Raw genomic sequence first — 12,239 nt, 5'->3', positions numbered from 1 at the left:
AATAGATCGCGCCCATCCATTGGAAAGGGTCTAAAGAGGTCCATCTGAAGCCTTGCGTTATTATTTGGTTTAAAAAAAACGATTTCTGAACCTGAAAACCATAATTGGTGATACTGGGGTTCCAATGGGTAGCAATAACCCATCAAACCTCCTTCGTCGTTACTCTGCCGATTAAGCAGCTTTGCCATGACTTTTGCATTCATTAAGGGGGAAAATCCATAGATTCACCTGACACCCTAACGGGCTCATTTTCAGGAAATGGCTTTTATCATACACGTGCCCGACTAGGACCCGTGGATAGAATACTTCCCAAGAGGACATGAATAACACATAAATGTGATTAAATATGAGAATAGATGCGATTAAATATGTGTAGATGGGACTAAATGTATATAAAATATGTATTTTTATTTACACTAACCGGAATCATCTCCAGACAACAGCAGCATCGAAAACCAAAGCTGAGGCAGCTTATACTCATCATTCATTATTATTATTTTTTTAAAGGAACGAAATCTTATCAGGGGCCAATATGGAGGGCAAACCACCATGAATCACAATCAAGTACAATTCAGTTTTAAAGGATCATAATAATTGCCACACACGCAGTATTAATTCGACTTCAAGAGAGCGCTGCTCACTTTTTCTTTTCACTTGATGTGGATCATATACGGGCCCCGGAACCGCTGGTTCGGGCATGTGCAGATATTTCTTGGGAATCGGAGTCTCGTTCTGCTGTCATACAAAGCAAGCGAGATGCTGAAATTCATACCGAGACAGCCTATCTTAGAATATTTTAGCCAGCGTCTTGGTATAAGCAGTGATGTTCAATGCACCGCAGTCCTTACGAATGTTCACATTCCTGACAGACCAAGGAAGACCAGTGTATCGTCTATCGATCTTATTCTGTAATGGCCCAAGAGCTACTAAATTTGGTCGACGAACATATAGCCACACTGGAGCTGCATAGAGCATTATCATTGGTGTAGTAGGACCAGACCAGACCAGCATCAAAGTTTGCCCCCATTCCCAGTGCCAAAGTGCTGATTGTGGGATTAAAGACAAGCCCAGTTAAGTCTATAAAGATAAGTAGAGAAGGTGATGGGTGTGTATGCATGTGGAGGAAAGAAAAGTAAATTCCGGGAGTTTTAGTCGATGCTACAGAAATGCCCCTTGCCTAGTTTTTTGCAGGTTGGTAAAAATGCCGCCACTTCTTCGGGTATAATGTTTCTGAAATGTAAGGTGATTGCACATGAACTACAACCTCAAGTGAATCCTCACAAGCATTATAATTCGAGCTCTAATAATCAAAGTCTATCAATAAGTCAGAAATATAAATATGGTGTCAAGGAACGCTGTCATTCAAATAACACCTCAACACAATTGCCCCTCGGTAGGGGGTTTCTCCCCCCCCCCCCATACATTGAGGTGAATATATGATTAATTTCCAAGGTTAATGTAAAGTAAATGTGATTAATATGCAAGGTTAAGGTACGAGAATGTTTCACAGTACAACTCCAATCATCATTTCTAGCGATCATATTATCCACCATTGCCAGAAGAGAAATGATTAATTAGGTGCCAGTGAATAAATAGGTGCCAAACGGGGGGTATAAATATATCACACAGTATATACCCCAAGACATATCAATGAATATATTCCAAAATGCTAAAATAACAATGATAACATAGGTGCCAGTGAGTAAATAGGTGCCAAAAATATATAAAATTCAATAGAAAAGTTACCAAATGAGACATAAAACATTTACAAGAGGGTTTACAATTTCCTTTTTCCCTCTTATCTTACTTTCTCCCACGGGAGATGAAAAATTTGCTTTGGTCTCCAGCAAAGTGGCTAGAGATCTTTATTACAGTTTTGGTCTTCTATACCTACTACATTTTCGATTTAGATATAGAAATAATCAATAAAATAAATACATGGATTTTAGAGGGATAGATAAAAAAATTCAATCGAATGCAGGGCCGAAAAAAAAAGTTTGTGTGTTTAGAATTATCTGTAGATACATTCAATAAAACGGAAATTTTCACAAATACTATTGAAAAGAAATGAGCCGAATTTTTCCACCATAAAATAGTTACAAAAAATTCCAATAGATGACGCCTATCTAGAGTTAGCTTCGCATTATTATTTTTTTTAAATTGGTTAAAAAAAACACCGCATTCATTTCGAGTGCCTATATCGTCATGTAGCGAAGGTTGAATATGCCCGCTCTCCATTAAAATTGGTGATCTATGCAACCCGAACCGTGCCTTGTCATTACCTCCTAGAGATGCAGGAGGTAATGTATCTCTAGGAGGTAATGGTCTTGTTGGGCTCATTCGTACTCTGGAAAATGCGTAGGAATCGAATGCACTCCCTTGCATACTATGTTAGAATTAATTTTTGAATTTTTTTTCTTACAAATACAAACATACAATACGCAAATACAAACAGGTAATACACAAATACCAATATACACAAATACACAAATACCAATATACACAAATACACAAATACCAATATACACAAATACCAATATACACAAATACCAATATACACAAATACACAAATACCAATATACACAAATACACAAATACCAATATACACAAATACACAAATACCAATATACACAAATACCAATTTACACAAATACACAAATACCAATATACACAAATACACAAATACCAATATACACAAATACACAAATACCAATATACACAAATACACAAATACCAATATACACAAATACCAATATACACAAATACACAAATACCAATATACACAAATACACAAATACCAATATACACAAATACACAAATACCAATATACACAAATACCAATTTACACAAATACACAAATACCAATATACACAAATACACAAATACCAATATACACAAATACACAAATACCAATATACACAAATACACAAATACCAATATACACAAATACCAATATACACAAATACCAATATACACAAATACCAATATACACAAATACACAAATACCAATATACACAAATACACAAATACCAATATACACAAATACCAATATACACAAATACACAAATACCAATATACACAAATACACAAATATCAATATACACAAATACCAATATACACAAATACCAATATACACAAATACACAAATACCAATATACACAAATACCAATATACACAAATACACAAATACCAATATACACAAATACACAAATACCAATATACACAAATACCAATATACACAAATACACAAATACACAAATACCAATATACACAAATACACAAATACACAAATACCAATATACACAAATACCAATATACACAAATACACAAATACCAATATACACAAATACACAAATACACAAATACCAATATACACAAATACCAATATACACAAATACCAATATACACAAATACCAATATACACAAATACACTCACATATACAATACAAACAAACACTTTGTGGCCTCAAGGGACTGAAAAGTCCTTCCAGTAGGCTCAAAGGAATCAGTTTATTGAACATTTTTAGCGCACACATAAGAGCACTATTATATTTATTATAGACATATTTTACTGCATTTTTGTTTTGTACATTTTTGAATAAAATTTCGGAATTAAATTACTTACTCTGAAGCTCAATAGAATATATAATTTCTCTTTTTGATTATTGTTGTACTTTGCGCAACATTGTTTTTATATACGCTTACAGTTTCATCAAAATGGTCCCGTAATCTATACTTCCAATGAAGTTAAGTAATGTATTATTAGGTTTTGGCATCTGATAAACTCGACTATATCTACTTAGAGTTCTATTTTGATTTTTCGTAACGTATTTTTGATTTAATTCCAAAAATTTGATAAACTCCGTACAAAAAGTTTTGTCGCAAGCATAAAGTATGGCTTTGCACTCGTATTTTATAACTGTTGTGTGATTTGGGATCTTATACTGTTATATACAGAGTGCCATGTAAGTGCTAAGGCATACTTTATCTCATCAACCGTCTGTAGTAAAGGTACGGTTCCACTTTAAAAAATGCTGTCGTTCAAAAGTTACACTGTACCAGTTTTGAGAGTGAAAATACAGTGTGTCACAAAATAAAAAAAAATCTAAATGTTTATACTGCTCCCTTGTTCTCTAACTTCCAGTTAGAAAGTTGCTGCCATGTATCTACCTGAAGCCAAACCCCCCCCCCCCCGCGCCCCATTTTCTTAAGTGCAATATTCGCTGAAATATTTGAATGCAAAAAAGCGGAGAGAAGTTTGGAAAAGGACAGCAAAAAGTAACGGACAACGCTCTTTTCCATCATTTATGCTGTCTTTTCCCCGACTTTTATCCGATTTTTAAATTCGAATACCTCAGCGAATGTTGCACTTGGGAACTTCGAATTTTTTTTTTGTTGGCCGCAGGAGAGACAGGGCAACAACTTTCTCGTTGAAAGTTAGAGAATGCGGGAACAGTATAAAAATTTAGATTTCTTATTTTGCGACTCGCTGCATATTCATTCTCAAAACTGTAGCAGGGTAATTTTTGGAAGCCTTTTGAGTAATTTTTAAATTAAAACTACACCTCTACGACGGACGGTTGATGAGATAAAGACCACATTAGCACTTGCAGGACACCCTGTATATGGCCAACTTCTTCCTGTTCACGGGCCAACATAATGGTAAGCTATAGCGTCGCGGGCCTCATCAGTGGTGTATACGCCGCACCATTATTAATTGAATTAATTAGTTATTAAATTAATTTCATCACTAGAAATAAGTTTGTAAGCAGTTTGTTAATCAAGAAATCTGCTGTTGGAACCCGGTAGTTCAAATAATGATCGTAAATTGAACTTTTTCACGGTCCTTTTACCTTGTCGCGGGCCGCACAAAATCACTTCACGGGCCAGCTGTTGGCCACCCCTGCTGTATATTAATCTAATTTAGTACTCATGAAGGTTTTAACAACTGGATGTGACGAAGATATATTTTGGCAAGAGAGAAAATTCAACTGCCCGGCGGGGAATCGAACCCACGTCCTTTCACTTTAAAACCTTCGTATGATAGCGGAGAGTGACGTCATCCTTGTGTAATTTAGTACTTACTACATTTTCAAGACTTTCCAAAAAAATACGAATTCCACTTCGGAAATCTTCCGTACAGAAATCCACTCTGAAATATAGAAATATTCACAAGTCTATAGGGCATTTCACGCATGAATATTTAAGCATAACACGTGTGTATATTTCAATGGGAAAATATATTACCCACCGGCCAACCACTGATAAAGCAATGAGGGTAACTACTACGAAGCGATCGAATCTGTTTTATCGCGTCTATATATATATATATATATATTTTCTCCCGATCACAAAATGGTTGACGGAGCGGACGGAAAATGTTCTTATTTCCGAAAAAAAAAGGGATTTTTTTTTTATTTTTTCATTTCCAATTTTTTTCCCTTATAACGCTTTCCGCAATCGTGACTTTTTATCGCCCAGCAGAGAAGCTAGTCGGTAAATTAGACTCGATTCACAAAGTTCCCACGGAATCGATACGGACGTGTTTTTGAACAGGAGTAGGATAAGATAGGACACAGTAAAGGGGGAAAAAAAAGTTGGAAACATAGTAAAAAGGGAAAAAAATCTTCAACGGACGTAGAAACCGGAAAAAAGATTCCCTGGAAGTGTATTCCATTGGATTTTTATTTCACACTTTTTCCTCTCCCGTTGTTTTCCCTTCTGTATCGGGTTTTTATTTTATATTTTTTTCCCGTTTCTTTCCGTGATATTATTGTGTATCTTTTAGAAATGAACTTTGCACTTTACAGTTCTGTGAACTAAATTCGTGGACTGAAGCACGTACTTTGTTCAAGAGGAATTGAGTTTCAATGTGGGAATACGTTTTGAAACTTGGTGCTAATTTGATGCTTTTTACCAGCTCTTTTTTTTTTAAATCCCCCTTTCATTACCACGTTATGAAGAAATGGGATAATTATCATCTATAGTTCTTGGTAGATAATTTACATTATTAAAGCCTACAAATAATAATAACCATAATTTTTTTTTTGAAAACATTATTTAGTGTACGACAATTTGCAGTCGGTTCCCGTTTTAACGATTAGCGTTATATCGAAAATCTTATTGTAACGGAAACTCTTCGAATACTCAGATATGTTTACATTGTAAGAATGTGTGTGTATTGCAAAGTCCGATACTGAGAAATGAAAAATCCGTTTTAACGAATGAGAAAACAAGTTTCTGAAAATAAAATAACGTGATGAATCGTGCTATATGATATACATACTTACCATACATTACAGTTCGTGCATGTATTGCGTCATTGTATTGGGGTGCGATCGTAAAATTTATCATTGTATCGGGGGTCCGTCTATATTCATCACACATACTAGACTCATTTGGAATTTTTTTTTTCATCTTTATCAAATTCACCAATTACACTAGGGTATTATGCATAATCACAGATAAAGGCGAAAAATTTCAAGTATTTATCAAATATACTAACGATCCTTGGTCAATTTGCATAATTGCTGCCAAAAAATTATAATGTTTTCGATATTTATCAAATTCACCAACGACGCTTGGGTATTATGCATAATCACCGGTAAAAATGATAACTTTTTCGGTACTTATCAAATTTACCAATTATGCTCGGGTATTCTGGGTATTCGCTTTTAAAAGCGGTAAATTTACTAAAACTAACCAAGACGATTAATAAGTATTCATAATAACTGGGTTATTATATGCAATAACCGATTTATCACACTTTTCGTAGCATATATATATACACACACACGTAAGATCACGGTATTCTTGCCATTGTGGGTTAGGACACGCATGTGGTTAATTATTCGAGTTTCTATTAATCATCTTTCTGTGTTTTAACGTCTGCAAAGGATGCTTGCACACATATTCTTCCAAAGCAGTGTTTCGTAAAATGGGGGCGATATCATCCATTGTGTGTGTGTGTGTGTAAGGGGAGGGGATGTAATCGAACGAAGAGAGAAGGGTAGTTGAAGCTCTGAGCACAATTTATTTTCGTTAATATGAGTTTAAGGAGGAAAATACACATAGATCGCCCCCTACATATCTTTGATGTTGGGGGTGGGGGTTGCTCATTAATAAACCATAGTATCAGATGGGGGGGGGGGGGCTTATGTACTTGAGCGCCCACGTGAGCCCATACGTTAAGGCGGCTGGATTAGAATCGGATACGTTCGGAGAACACCACCGTTTCTGTAACGTTTTTCTCACCCGGTAATAAGTCGTAAAAAGGGGTTACACTACACTACATCTGCTGCGACCTAGCGTTCGGCGATAAGTTACTATTTCATTTGAGGAGATTACCTGCCTTACTTGAGGCATGCGCATTTTCTGTGCACCGAAAAGCTCGTTTCTTGCTTCTTAGAAGCATTTTTCGGTTTCTCGGGATCGGAGAGGATAAATATTTCGGAGAAACTAAGGATATTATCTGTATATCGCTACTAAATTACGCACATGCGCCTCGTAAACACTCCTCCGAGAAATTTGTATGCCAGAAAGCGCGTGTTGTCCACGTTTTCTCTAGCGAATACATGTGTTATGTGTGATGCCATCTATTTCCAAATTGGAAGTGACGGTAACCTACGGCATCTCCTAATCAGGCTCACGATCAATGCAAGCGTGAAACCATGTATATACGTGAAAATACAATACGTATACGGGGTGTCCTGTAAGTGCCAATGCGGCCTTCATCTCATCAACCGTCCGTCGTAGAGGTGTAGTTTCAATTTAAAAAATGCTCAAAAAACCGTTCAGAAATTACCCGGTACCAGTTTTGAGAGTGAAAATACAGTGTGTCACATAATGTAAATCTAAATTTTTATACGGTCCTCCCTATTCCCTAACTTCTAATTAGAAAGCTGTTGTCTTTCCTGAGGCTAACAAAAAAAAAAATTCCAAGTTATCAAATGCAATATTCGCTGAGATATTCGAATTCAAAAATCGGAGAAAAGTTTGGAAAGGACAGCATAAACGAGAAAGGAGCGTTTTCCGTTAGCTTTTGCTGTCCTTTCATAGCTTTTCTCTGATTTTTGAATTTAAATATCTCAGCCAATATTGCAGTTGGAAACTTTGAACTTTTCCTTTTCACCTCAGGAGAGACAGGGCAACAACTACTATCTCATAAATCGCAATCAGCTACATCAACTAGTTCAATATCATCATCAGAGGGTTTAAGGAAAATTCACTGCCATGAACTTCACCGACAATAGTTCAGTAATTGAGCGAGGAATGGCCGAGTGATGAATCAGTAAATGATACAGTAGTTAGTGAGTGACAGAGTGGTTGGTGTTGGTGAGAGAACAAACCAGTGAGTGAGCGACCAGGTGATTGAGTGCATAACAGAGTGAGCAACCTAGTGAGTTGTTGAGTAACCTAGTGAGTCGTGAGTGACATACGGAGTAAATGAGTGACCCAGAGATCAAGTGCGGGACCGGCCTACCGGGGGAGTGATCGAGTGATATAGTGAGTGGCATTGTGAGTGAGTGATATAATTAGCTACCTAGTGAGGGATTGGCAGAAACGGCTATCCAGTGAGTGAGCGATATAATGGGCTACTTGATGATTGACTGAGTGACCTTGTGAGTGAGTGAGAGCGAGTTAGCTCTATATTGACAGGCCGGTTTCTCTCATTTATTCACTTAGTCGTTCACTTGCTCACGTGATCATTTATTCATGTCGAACTGATGTCGGCGAATCAATCATTTGTCGGTGAATTTTCCCATCAATGGCTTTTACATTCCGTGAATTTTTGGTCGGTGAATTTCCCTTGCGGTGAATTGCTGGTGTTGAACTTCCCGGACACACTCATCAGAGTCACTCTCACCGTAAATTTCATCATTCTCAATACCATCCATGTTGTTGCTTACTATCAATATATATATATAAGAAACTACCCTCCCCTCCTTATTTCTGGAACCAAATTTTTGGCGGGGGAAAAAAAGGGTTCGTCATATATGTTAAAATACGGTACTTCCAGTTTATGCGTTGCTTGCAACAAAACAGCACCCATGCATTAGAGATATAGCGATTTAGCTGCTCTCTATACAATCTATAGATTGGGGATTTTCGAGTAACACAAGTTTCCTCAGATGGAAATAATGACACCATCTCTATCAGACAAAATTTGTATGACACGTACTTCTATACCATAACCCCTTTTCTAGTCATTCAGTTTCAAAGTGTTCCGTTGTCATTTTCCTGACACCCTGTATATATATAATGCTGACTGATAGTGACATTATGAAAAAATAATATTGATTACGTTGAGTGTTAAACATTTGATCCATTTAAAATACAAAAATAATATCTACTGTTGAAAAAAAAAATCTTCTGTTGAAAGTAATCGCATCAAATGAAGCAAAAAAACCCAACTTTTTACAAGGAAAATATGTGTTGCCACACCAAGGTTAGAAAAAATTTTCCAAAAAATAATTAAATTCACTAAAAAGTTTCAAAATAATAAAAAAATATCCATTTATCGAAGATTCAGTTCAAATAGAGAAAAAAAAATCTTATTATCTGTAAATTTTCTGGACATAGTTTTCTCTTGGCGGAGATGATAAATCGAATTATACGTAGATGCTTACGTATTTCGAAAGCAGTCAGAAACCTTTACCCTTTGCTCAGGAGCGACGCGTCGCGGAAAAACCGTGAACTATCAGAATGAAAGGCAGGGGGATGGGGGGGGGAAGGGAGGGTGTTTAATCGATCGGACGCCACGGCAAAATGTGAATGAATGGACGGGAATTTTACGTCTAGCCTGGGAAAAACGTCCACGCGGCAGGGCACGCTCATTCACAAAAAAATACCCAATGACATTTCCCCCCCCCCCCTCTGAATAGCCGACTTTACGATTTTATCGTTGAACGATATTGACGGTAATCGATATGACGATAATGTTTTCAAATTATACAGGGTGTCCTGTAAGTGCCGATGCGGCTTTTATCTCATCAACCGTCCGTTGTAGATGTATGGTTTCAATTTAGGAAATGCTCCAAAGGCGTTCGGAAATTACCCTGTACCAGTTTTGTCACTAAAAATATGGTTTGTCTCAAACTAAAAAAAAAAAAAATACATTTTTATACGGTCCTCCTGTCCTTCTCTTGGCTCACGTGGTCATTTATGGGAGTTACATGATTTTCTGGACTTGCATCTCGAAGATCCTTTCCTGAATAATAGAAGGATATAAAAAACATTAATATGCAAAATAATATGAGAACATGGGCAGACAGCGCCTTGGACGATGTAACGTAATAATACTCAAGAGAAATAGCATTATAAACAGAATTACAACCAAAAAAAACCAAAATTCTTCTAATTAGAAAGTTGTTGCTCTGTCTCTCCTGAGGCCATCAGAAAAAAAATCTATGTTTTAAACTGAGATATTGTAATTGAAAAATTGGAGAAAAGTTGGGAAAGGGCAAAAACTAACTGTATAAACGCTTCTTTCCCCCCTCCCCCCAATCATACTGTTATTTCCCAACTTATCTCCGATTTTTCAATGCGAATATCACAGCGAATATTGCGCTTAGAGACTTAAAATTTTTTTGTTCGCTTCACACCCACCCACACACACACACACACACACACACACACACACACACACACACACACACACACACACACACACACAACTAACAGTATATTCAGAAAGGCGCCATCTATCGAAATTTTTCGCAATTTTTTTTCCAGAAAAATTAAGAGTTTTTTAGAGTAGCGTTTTTGCAAATTTTAGTTTTATTGAATGTACCAGCAAATGTGTGAGTCTGCACATGTAAATTTATAAAATTCCCTCCTTTTATTGAACTGAGATTTATAATTATCTCCTGTAAAACCCGTCATTGATTCACTGCAATATAACTATTATTGCAGCAAAGCCAAACTATAGGCGTGGTCAAATATCAATAGACCTGGTATGATATGGCCATACATTGATTTCATTGGAGTCCATTAAGTTAGAAAATTAAAAAAAAAAAAATTGAACGATTTCCATTAAAATAAAATGAATAAATTTAGCCCATGAACTGGACTGGGGGGCCCAGATATAGGCGAACAAAAGGGGAAGTGTGATCGACCTCCATTCACCTAAAAATTTATTTATGTATTTAAAACGCAAAGCAACAGGTAGTTGAAACCCAATTAAAGCTTGCCACAGAATACAAATAAATACAAACACACACAGTGAAAATCTTTTAAAGTCGGTAACAGACGCATGAAAAATATCCAGATGTCGAGGAACCTCATTATAAATTTCAGAAAATCTGTTGGCCAAGGTGGGAAGGCTGAGATGGATAATCGACGACTCCCTCCCCCCGTTCACTAGGCATACTTTGGTGATCTATCCCTCCGATTAGAGAGCCTGTACCAGCTTAAGACCCCGGCTGCAGGATGTGGGTGACGTGGTCTGCAATGATTGTAATCTACAGGGTGGGCAAAAAGTCCGTAGAAACTTTGAAGATTCATAAAAACCGGAAAAATAACCGAAATAAAAAAACGGTTTGCAGGGTTAGCATTGCTAGGACAAAGGAATTTTTTTAAGTCAGGGAGAAACTCCAAAAAACAGCCGATAGGTGGCACTGACGTACACAAGACAAAGAAAAGATACGTAAATAACGAACAGAATGCCTGCAAATCGTTTATTACAGCAGTATGTGTTCCACCACCCACAGGGGATTAACACATTGCAGGCGAGCCACATACACGGTTTACAACGGTGAACTGATTGTGGATTAGGAGCGCAAGTTCTTATAATCGTCTCATTTGCATATTTCCACCGAAATCACTCGTACCAGTGCCACCTTACGGCTGTTTTTGAGTAATTTTTTTCCGTCTTAGAAAAATTCCCGTGACCTAGCGATGCTAACACGCGAACCGTTTTTTATTCATTTCTAAAGTTTCTGTGGACTTTTTGCCCACCTTGTATATATATACATAAAATTGATTTTCTGCGTGTGTCTGTATAAATATCTACAATTTTAGACCGATCGTCACCAAAAAATTTGCATATGTACCAAACAGGACCCGGATTGAACGACAGGCTGCTTTAAAAGTTCGTCAGAGCAGGACAAATGACTGAAATGGGCGAAAAAATGTCGGCAACAATGGTTTTTGGGCCTCAACAATCACTGTCGGAATGTTTACTTTGGTTACGGTGATTTCCTAGCAATGCGTTTCAGACATGCCTTTACAATGGTTTG

The 12,239-nt window shown here is 36.8% G+C and overlaps 1 protein-coding gene across 1 annotated transcript in view; it reads left to right on the top strand.

Annotated features, from left to right (window-relative positions):
* Positions 1-12,239, top strand: part of LOC149088649 (uncharacterized) — a 74,903-nt gene that overhangs the window by 44,131 nt on the left and 18,533 nt on the right. The gene's annotated exons all lie outside the window — the stretch shown is intronic.

The sequence above is a fragment of the Pholcus phalangioides genome, unplaced genomic scaffold (genome assembly GCF_987345545.1).
Source record: "Pholcus phalangioides strain wild (caught in Gottingen) unplaced genomic scaffold, Ppha-v1.0 ptg000003l_1, whole genome shotgun sequence".
Taxonomy (NCBI): Eukaryota; Metazoa; Arthropoda; class Arachnida; order Araneae; family Pholcidae; genus Pholcus; species Pholcus phalangioides.
The sequence above is the reverse complement of the archived record's forward strand: the minus strand, read 5'-3'. Positions and strand labels throughout refer to the sequence as shown.